Below are 11,473 nucleotides of genomic sequence, written 5' to 3'. Positions count from 1 at the left end.
TATTTTCGGTGTCATATCTAAAACTTATTTGTGAAATCCAGGATCACAAAACTTACGCTTATTGAGTTTTTTTAAGAATTTATAGTTGTAGCTCTTACATTCATGTTTTGATTCATTTTGACTTTTAATTTTTATATGCAGTGTGAGGTATGGGTCTAAATTCATTATTTTGCCTGGGGCTATCCAATTGTCCAAGTTCTATCTGTAGAAAAATCTATTTTTCCCACATTGGATAGAGTCATCATTATTGTTAAAAACTAGTTGTTCATGAATATATGGGTTTATTTCTGGAGTCTCATTTTTATTCTGTTGATCTACATGTTTATTTTGGACCATTACTAAGCTGTCTTAATTACTGTCTTGTAGTATGTTTTGAAGTTAGGAAATATGAGTCATCAATCTTTGCTCTTCCTTTTCAAGATTGCTTTGACTATTTTGGATCTTTGTAATTTAATAGGGATTTTAGAATCAGCTCATAAATTTATACGAAGAAGTTTGCTTGGTCCTGATGATAATTGCATTGAATTTGCGATTAGTTTGGAGAGTATTTCCATCTTAACAATGTTAAATCTTCTAATCCATTAACATGGGATGTTTTTCTGATAGTTAGATCTTCTTTAATTTACTTAAACAGCGTTTCATATTTTTAAGAGTATACATTTCACACTTTTGTTAAATTTATTTATAAGAAAAATAATGAAATTGTGTCATTTTTGGCAACGAGGATGAGCTTGGAGGACATTATATTAAATAAAATAAGCCAAGCACAGGAAGTGAAATACTGCATGTTCTCACTCGTATGTGGGAACTAAAAATATCATAGAAGTGCAGTAGAAAAGTTGTTATTAGGGCCTAGAAAGGATAGTGGGGAAGGGGATAGAGAGAGGCTGGTTAATGAATACAAAAGTATGGCTAGATAAGGTGAATAAGTTCCAGTGTTCAATAGAACTGTAAGGTGATTCTAGTACACAATAATCTATTGTACTTTTTCAAAGAGCTAGAATACAGGGTTTTGAATGTTCCCAAAACAAAGTAGTGAGAAATGTTTAAGGTATTGGATATGCTAATTATCCTGACTTGATTATTACAAATTGTATATATGTATCAAAATATCACACTGTATCTATAAATTTGTAAAATTATTGTGCATCAATTAAAAACAATAATAAAGATAAAAATATTTATAAGTGTTATTTTTGTTGCTATTGTAAATGAAATTGTTTTCTTTATTTCATTTTTGGGCTGTTTATTGCAACTTTATAGAAATACAACTGGGGAGCCAAGATGGCCAACTAGACACAGCCAAGGAAGGGCATCTCCCACTGAGTGATCAGACCATCACGAAGACTGGCACACTTTGAGAACTTCAGAAGGTAATCATTGAGAGTGGGTGAAGAGAGGACTCAAATCCTGGTTTAATGCAGGAGGAAGCTGGGAGCCCTTTATGAGACTGCTGAGCACCAGGACTCGTTCTTGGCCTCCAGTGTCTCCTGGGAAAGGGGTGAGTTAAATAGGCAAGAAGTGGCCAACTCTCACCAGGGACCTCCCGAATCCTAGCTGCAGAAGACCCCCTGACCCCCACAGACATCTGAGTTGACAGGGAGACCATTTTGGAGAGGTTGCAGGAACAAGACTCCAGTCTGTGTGGACCCCAGAGGGTTTGGTACAGGAAAGGGTGCAATGAGCACATCCATAAACGCCCATACTCCAAGGCTCAGCAAGCTACTCTAGGTAGCTTTGGCCTTTGTTAACTGTTAGATTTGGACACAGCAGGGTGGTCTTGGCTCTGGGATGGGGCCAGTCTGATTTGAGGGGCCACTCTGTCTGCCACCCTCTCCCAGAGTCCCTGCCTGTCTGAGTCCACTTGCAGTGTAGCCCCAGATGCCCAATCTGAGTGCTTACCAAAAGCTGCTGCCATTGCTCCTTGACTGGAAGACTGCACTTGATCATTGAGGAGCTCCAGCATGTGGTCCCTTGACAATGTGCACCCACTGACCTGCATTTTCCTACAAAACACAGCACCCCCAACCCACTGCACAACTTTGCAGGTGCATACACATGGGCAAACCTCACTGCCCCAGATTTGCCAGTGTGTGTGTGGACTCTGCTGCCCTGCAACCACAGGCACAAGCGCACCCACAGATGTTGCCACCTCACTCTGGTCAGTGCCTCATCCCTGCCAATGTGTGCACACCCAGCCTGGCCACCACAGCTGGCACAGAGGTGGGTGCACATGCTGCCTCCCCACCACCATATGGATGCTGGCATCTGGGTGCACCCAGCACATTGTGCACCTGGCATGTGTGTGCTGCCACTGCCATTGGCACACCCGCATGTGTGGACACTGCTACTCTGCTCTGTTAAGGATGCTGCTGTCCCGCTGCCACCAGTGCCTTTTCGCATCCTGCAGCACTGCCACCACCACCAGGGCCCTGCCCTGACCGGTGTGCATGCACACTGCCATGCTACCACCACTGCTGCAATGCAGGTGTGAACATGGCCCCCACTGTCATTGCCACAATAAAGCATTTTGGGTGGCACTTCCCATGGGAGTTTTGTTTCCAGTGCACTGGGAACACTTTAGCCCTTTCAGTATAGCAGGTGCTTAACCTCAAGGAGCCAGAGCATAAAGGAACGAGCCTGCTGCCAACTGCCCAGGTTTACAGCATGCAGCTCAGAAGTGTTGAGCTGAGCCTTGGCCCCATAAAATCTTCCAGAAATGAAGCTAGTCAACTGAATCCACCTTAACTACAGTCAAACCCTAAAAGGCATTTAAGACTATAAAAGAAAAAAAAAAGGAAAAACATTCAAAGAACAGCAACTTCAAACATTAAAAGCACATCAGCCCATACAGATGATAAAGAACCAGCATAATAACTGTGCCAGCTCAAAATGCGAGTGTCTTCTAACCTCCAAATGACTACCCTAGTTCCCCAGAAATGGTTCTTATCCAGGCTGAAATGGTTGACATGACAGACATAAAATTCAGAATCTTAGTAGGAATGACGATACTTGATGTTCAGGAGAAAGTTGAAATTCAATTCAAGGAATCTAAGAAATGCAGTAAAACAATTCAGAAGCAGAAAGATAAAATAGCCATTTTTATGAAATAACCAGACAAAACTGATAGAGCTGAAAAACTCACTAGAATTTTTTAATACAATCAGAAGTATTAACAGCAGAATAGACCAAGCTGAGGAAAGAATCTCAGAGCTCGAAGACTAATTCTTCAAATTAACTCAGTCAGGCAAAAACAATGATAAAAAGCATACAAAAGAATAAACAAAACCTCCAGGAAATATGGAGTTATGTAAAGAGACAAAACCTACCACTCATTAGTGTCCCTGAAAAAGAGATAGAGAGAACAAGCAACTTGGAAAACATATGGAAGACATTGCCATCAAAAATTTCCCCAACCTCACTAGAAAGCTTGACATTCAATATCAGGAAGTGCAGAGAATGCCTGTAAGATACTAGAGTTGAGCATCCTCAAAACACATAGTCTTCAGATTCTCCAAAGTCAACACACACACACAAAAAACGCCAATGACAGCAAGGGAGAAAAGGCAGAACACCATAAGGCTAACAGTGGACTTTTTAGCAGTAACTTTACAAACCAGAGTCCTATACTAAAGAATTTTAAAGAAAATAAATTCCAATGAAGAATTTTGCATCCAGCCAAACTAAGCTTCATAAGTGAAGGAAAAATAAGATTCTTTTCAGACAAAAAATGACATGGGAATTTGTTACCACTAGATTTGCCTTAAAAGAGGTCCTTAAGGGAGTGCTAGTCACGGAAATGAAATATTGTTACTAGTCACCACAAAAACACATTGAAGTATACAGACCATTGACAATGTAAAACAGCCATGCAATAAAGTCTGCATAACAACAAGATAACAGCATAATGACAGGATTAAATCTGCATATATCAATATTAACCTTGAATGCAAACAGGCTAAGGGCCCCACTTAAAAGTCCCAGAGTGGCAAATTGGATAAAGAAGCAAGACTCAGCTGTGTGCTGTCTTTAAGAGACCCATCTTCAGTGACACCCATAGGCTCAAAGTAAAGGGATGGAGAAGAATCTACTAAGCAAACAGAAAAGAGAAAAAAGCAGGAGTTGCTATTGTAATTTCAGACATGGCAGGCATTAAACAAAAAACTGTCAAAAAAGTCAAAAAAGGCATCACATAATAATAAAGGGTTCAATTCAACAAGAAGACTTAACTCTCTAAATATACATGCATGCAACACTGGAGCACTCAGATTCATAGTAGAAGTTCTTAGAGACCTATGAAGACAATTAAATAATTACAAAACCATAGTGGGAGACATAAAAACCACACTGACATTACTAGACAGATAATTGAGGCAGAAAACCAACAAAGATATTTGAGGCCTGAATTTGACATGTGACCAAAAAGATCTAACAGACATCTACAGAACTCTCCACCCAGCAACAACAGATTATATGTTCTTCTCATCCACCCATTGCACATAGTCTAAAGTTGACCATATGATTGGCCACCCATTGCACATAGTCTAAAGTTGCCCATATGATTGGCCATAAAACAATTCTCAACAAATTGAAAAAAGCCAAGATCATACCAATCACACCCTCAGACCATATGCTATAAAAATAGAAATTGATTTTAAGAAGATCTTTCAAAACCACACAATTACATGGAAATTACACAACCTGATCCTAAATGACTTTTGGGTAAACATTTAAATTATGGCAGAAATCAAGAAATTTTTTGAAACTAAATAAAAACAAAAATGTGGCTGGGTGCAGTGGCTCACACCTGTAATCCCAGCACTTTGGGAGGCTGAAGTGGGTGGATCATCTGAGGTCGGGAGTTTGAGACCAGCCTGACCAACATGGAGAAACCCTGTCTCTAATAAAAATACAAAATTAGCTGGGCTTGGTGGTGAAAGCCTGTAATCCCAGCTACTCGGGAGGCTGAGGCAGGAGGATCGCTTGAACCCAGGAGGCAGAGGTTGCGGTGAGCCGAGATCATGCCATTGCACTCCAGCCTGGGCAATAAGAGCAAAACTCCGTCTTAAAAAAAATAAATTAAAAAAATATATATAAAATAAAAACAAAAATGTAACATACCAGAATCTCTGGGACACAGCTAAAGCAGTGTTAAGAGGAAAGTTTATAGTGCTAAACACCTACAGCAAAAAGTTAGAAAAATTTCACATTAACAACCTTAGATCACATATGGAGGAACTAGAAAAACAAGACCAAACAAAACCCAAATGTAGCACAAGAACATAAATAACCAAACTCAGAGCCAAACTGAATGAAATTGAGATGCAAAACAACCATACATAAATCAACAAAATCAAAAGCTAGTTTTCTTTAAAATAAATAAGATTGATAGACTACTAGCTAAATAATAAAGAAAAAGAGAGAGAAGATCCAAATAAGTAAGTCAGACATTATAAAGCAGACCTTATCACCAAACCCACAGAAATACAAAAATCCTCAGAGATTATTATGAACACCTCAATGCACACAAACTAGAAAACTAGAAGAAATGAATAAATTCCTAGAAACAAATAATCTCTCAACAGTGAAAGAGGAAGAAATTAAAAGCCTGAATAGATCAATAATGAGTCCCAAAATTCAACCAGTAATAAAATGCCTATCAACCAGAAAAAGCCCTGGACCAAGTGGATTCACAGCTGAAACTTACTAGACTTACAAAGAAGAGCTAGTATCAATTGTATTGGAAATACTTCAAAAAATTAAGGAGGAGGGACTCCTACCTAACTCATTCTATGCGATAAACATCATTCTGATACCAATATCTAGTACAGACCCAACAACAAAAACGAAAGCTTCAGGCCAATAACTATGATGACCATAGATGCAAAAATTCTCAACAAAATACGAGTGATCCGAATCCAGCAGCACATCTAAAGGCTAATCCACAATAATCAAGTAGGCTTTATACCTGGGATGCAAAGTTGGTTCAACATATGCAAATCAATAAATTTTACTAATCACATAAACAGAACCAAAACCAAAACCACAGAAATATCTTAATAGATGCAGAAAAGGCTCTCAATAAAATTCAATATACCTTCATGAAAAAAAAAACCCTCAACCAACTGGGCATTAAAAGAGCATGTTTCTGGCCGGGAGGGGTGGCTCATGCCTGTAATCCCAGCACTTTGGGTGGCCGAGGTGGGCAGATCATGAGGTCAGGAGATCAAGACCATCCTGGCTAACACGGTGAAACCCTGACTCTACTAAAAATACAAAAAATTAGCTAGGCCTGGTGGCAGACGCCTGTAGTCCCAGCTACTCAGGAGGCTGAGGCAGAAGAATGGTGTGAATCCAGGTGGCGGAGCTTGCAGTGAGCAGAGATCACGCCACTGCACTCCAGCCTGGGTGACAGAGCCAGACTCCGTCTCAGAAAACAAAAAAAGAAGATGGTTCAAAATGATAAGTGACATCTGTGACAAACCCATAGCCAACATCATACTTAATGGGTAAAAGCTGGCAGCACTTTCCTTGAGAAGCAGAATAAGACAAGGATGTCCACTCTCAACAATCCTCCTTAACTGAGTCCCAGAAGTCCTAGCCAGAGCAATTGGACAAGAGAAAGAAATGAAAGGCATCCAATAAGAAGAGAGGAAGTCAATGTATCTCCCCTCACAAACGACATGATTTTATATCTATAAAACTGCATAGTCTCCACCCAAAAGCTCCTAGATCAGATAGACAATTTCAGTAAATTCACGATACAAAATCAATGTAAAAAATTAGTAATATTTCTATATACCAACAATATCCAAGTTGAGAGCAAGAATCAAGAACGCCTTCTCATTCACAGCAGCCACACACACACACACACACACAAAATATATAAGAATACAGCTAACAAGGGAGGTGAAAGATCTTTACAATAGAATTATAAAACACTGATGAAAGAAATCAGAGATAACACAAACAAATGGGAAAACTTTCCATGCTCATGGATAGGAAGAATCAATATTGTTAAAATGGTCATACTGCCCAAAATGGTCAAAGCAATTTATTAAATCAATGCTATTCCTATCAGAGCACCAGTGACATTTTTCCTAGAATTAGAAAAAACTATTTAAACATGCATTTGGAACCAAGAAAAGAGACCAAATAGCCCAAGTAATCCTAAGCAAAAAGAAAAACTTGAAGGCATCACTCTACCTGATTTCAAATGCGTTACAAGGCTAGAATAACTAAAATAGCATGGTACTGGTACAAAAACAGACACCTAGACCAATGAAACAGACTAGAGAGCCCATAAATAAAGCCACACACATAGAACCATCTGACCTTCAACAAAATTGACAATGACAAGCAATAGGGAAAGGAATTACCATTCAATAAATGGTGCTGGAATAACTGCTAGACATAGGCAGAAGATTGAAAATGGACCCCATTCTTTTTTTTTTAATATATATTTTAAGTTCTAGGGTACATGTACCCAAGGTGCAGGCTTGTTACATATGTATACATGTGCCATGTTGGTGTGCTGCACCTGTTAAGTCATCATTTACATTAGGTATATCTCCTAATGCTAATCCTCCCCCCTCCCCCAACCCCACGACAGGCCCTGGTGTGTGATGTTCCCCACCCTGCGTCCAGGTGTTCTCATTGTTCAGTTCCCGCCTATGAGTGAGAACATGCAGTGTTTGGTTTTTTGTCCTTGTGATAGTTTACTCAGAATGATGGTTTCCAGCTTCATCCATGTCCCTACAAAGGACATGAACTCATCCTTTTTTATGGCTGCATAGTATTCCATGGTGTATATGTGCCACATTTTCTTAATCCAGTCTATCATTGATGGACATTTGGGTTGGTTCCAAGTCTTTGCTATTGTGAATAGTGCCGCAATAAACATACATGTGCATGTGTCTTTATAGCAGCATGATTTATAATCCTTCAGGTATATGCCCAGTAATGGGATGGCTGGGTCAAATGATATTTCTATTTCTAGATCCTCGAGGAATCGCCACACTGACTTCCACAATGGTGGAACTAGTTTACAGTTCCACCAACAGTGTAAAAGCATTCCTATTTCTCCACATCCACTCCAGCACCTGTTGTTTCCTGACTTTTTAATGATCGCCATTCTAACTGGTGTGAGATGGTATCTCACTGTGGTTTTGATTTGCATTTCTCTGATGGCCAGTGATGATGAGCATTTTTTCATGTCTGTTGGCTGCATAAATGTCTTCTTTTGAGAAGTGTGTGTTCATACCCTTTGCCCACTTTTTGATGGGGTTGTTTGATTTTTTCTTGTAAATTTGTTTAAGTTCTTTGTAGATTCTGGATATTAGCCCTTTGTCAGATGAGTAGATTGTAAAAATTTTCTCCCATTCTGTAGGTTGCCTGTTCACTCTGATAATAGTTTCTTTTGCTGTGCAGAAGCTCTTTAGTTTAATTAGATCCCATTTCTAAATTTTGGCTTTTGTTGCCATTGCTTTTGGTGTTTTAGTCATGAAGTCCTTGCCCATGCCTATGTCCTGAATGGTATTGCCTAGGTTTTCTTCTAGGGTTTCTATGGTCTTAGGTCTAACATTTAAGTCTTTAATCCATGTTGAATTAATTTTTGTATAAGGTGTAAGGAAGGGATCCAGTTTCAGCTTTCTACATATGGCTAGCCAGCTTTCCCAGCACCATTTATTAAATAGGGAATCCTTTCCCCATTTCTTGTTTTTGTCAGGTTTGTCAAAGATCAGCTGGTTGTAGATGTGTGATATTATTTCCGGGGGCTCTATTCCGTTCCATTGGTCTATATCTCTGTTTTGGTTCCAGTACCACGGAGAGCCATTGATTTTGTCAAGTCAAGTTAATTTTAAGCTAAGAAATTAGTTTCAGAAGATGATGTATCCATTATACAGAATTAGCAGCAAGAATTAGCAACAATGAATATCTATATTTTATTCCTAGTTTTCTGCTATTTTTACCACAAATATATATCACCAATTATTTAGCAGATAGAGTATAATTATGTTTGCATAAATGTCACAATATATTAATTTTGTATCAATTCTGTACATTTTTCTTGTCTTTCTAGGTCCAGATGTTTCTATTAACCCCCATTGGTATCCACCTTATGCTTTCTAGACAGTGAGCATAAAAAATAGAAATAACATAAATTTTTAAATATTTAGTATAAAATTACTAAAAAAGTTCATTAACAAATTAAGACTCCTGGCATTCTGAGATTGACTTTATTTGGATCAGGGATATATATATTACAACTTATTATATATATATGTATATGTGTGTGTGTGTATATATATATACATATATATGTATATATATACATATATATATATACACCAACCTATTATATGAATCTTTTTGTCCTCTACATTTTGCAAGTGAAAATTAACAAAGAATACTTCCAAAATGTCAAACTATATGATGCCTAGAAACTTGTTTTAAGTCTAGTGTTTGCAGAAAAGAAATTAAATTGAAAATAAATATGATGAGTGAGATTGAAAAGCAGTTTGAGTTATTACATTTAAATATTGGTAAATACTTATTCACCCATGTTAGACAATGGGAATGTTGTCAGTAGCCACAAAACTCCATCAATTTTAAAAGTAAATGCATTCTGAAGAGAAAGAATTATAATTTGTAAGACCATGAAAAGCAACATATTTTCAAGCTACTATGTTTATTTTATACTAAAATTTATTTAAATTATTTCAAATGTTCTGGTTATATGAACCTATAGACTTATGATTATATTAATCAAAAAAGTAATTTAGATTTTTGTATAATCTTCAGATTGACCTGAGAATAAGAAAATACTCATTGTCTCTGTCAGACTAAAAACCTTAAATATTACAATGTTTCTTATACTTTTAATAATGTATTTTCCTCCAGAAGATTACTTCAATTTACTAATTGTGTACACTAATTATGCGACATATATTTATATTTCATTAATAAACGTCTCCATTGGAAAATAGAAAATGTCTATCAAAAATAATATTTTTTTATATTATAGATCCCAATAACGAAAGATACAAAGTCTCTCATCAATGTATCAAAAACTTCAGAGGACCAGCAGCTTCTGACGCCTAGTGTTCTCTTAAAATGACTGACCATCAATTCAGCATTAGTAATGATCAAAGAAAGTAACATAGAAGTTTTATACGTAATTTTAATTTGACATTTCTCTAGTTTCAAATATGGACTTGACCTTTATTATCGTCCTTCAGAAATCAAATGTAGAAAAGATACAAGCTATTCCTTTTTCTGATAGACTTAATGTTTTTTTGAAAAATGAAATATTTTATTACTTCCTTACCAAGCACTTTTACATAAAGTATGAAAGTTTGTCCACATTATTCTCTATGAAAGCGTTTTGTCACTTAAATCTTTTGATAAATGCTCCTAGAGAAACAAGGAACATAAAGACAAAGTGGGAATGGAAGATTGAGAAAAGGTAAAAATAGTTATTAACAGTATATAATTATGTTTGAAAAATATCACTTATTAGAGATGAAACTGTTCCTTTTTTAAATCGTGTCCGTCTTTTAATAGTATGAATGCTCCCTGTACAATGGTGAGTAAGTACAGCAAGTTTATCACTAATAAAAAAGACTATCTAAATTGTGATTGTCAGTGAAAACAAAGAAGCAGATATAACAACATAGTAAGAATAGAATTATTTATTTATAGTTATAATCGCATTTGAATATGACATTTTCTAACTCTAAAACACCTTCTAAAGATTTTGCAAGTTTACAAACTAGTTGACGTGATTTACTTTTTTGATAATATGTTACTTTTGAATTCTCTAATTTTACTTATTTTGAGCTTAGCCACTACTTCTGCAATTTTTTTAAAATTGTTGTTCTCATTTATAAGAATTCATATCATGGAAATCCCCAGAGACTACTTATATTTAAAAAGTAGCTTCTCATCCAAATCACTCTGCCAAATGTTTCTTCTAGACTTGCCTATTGGAAATTGTGATATAAAACAACACACAGGTCATTCTCAGGTAGTGATTTTAAGTTAAGTGACCCAGTTACCTAGAAATGACCTGTTCTATAATCACATGCCTGCTGTGGCAAGTAGTGACAGGGGAAGTTCCTCTGGTAAGATGACGTTGCACAGTGACTTGCAGAAAATGAGACAACTGGGTTTCTGGGTGAGAGGTTAATTAGACCAAATGTTCAAGAACAAAGATGAGATTTGGGGAGATGTTTGCTTGTGCGATTAATGAAAACAGAGGTTGACAGATGAGGTAACAAAGAAAAAGAGGTTGTGTAACTTCTACTGGTCAGTGGAAACTATTTTAAAGGCTTTGGCTTTACTCTGACTTTAGCGGCTAGGAACTTGTTCAAGGGCAGATAAGTGACATCTGACACCTATGTAAGAAAATATTTAAATAAAGTAAGAGTTCAAGCAGAAGAATAGATAGGCAGCTACTGCAATAATCAAA

The sequence above is a fragment of the Pongo abelii genome, chromosome 2 (assembly GCF_028885655.2).
Source record: "Pongo abelii isolate AG06213 chromosome 2, NHGRI_mPonAbe1-v2.0_pri, whole genome shotgun sequence".
In the NCBI taxonomy this organism is placed as follows: Eukaryota; Metazoa; Chordata; class Mammalia; order Primates; family Hominidae; genus Pongo; species Pongo abelii.
The sequence above is the reverse complement of the archived record's forward strand: the minus strand, read 5'-3'. Positions refer to the sequence as shown.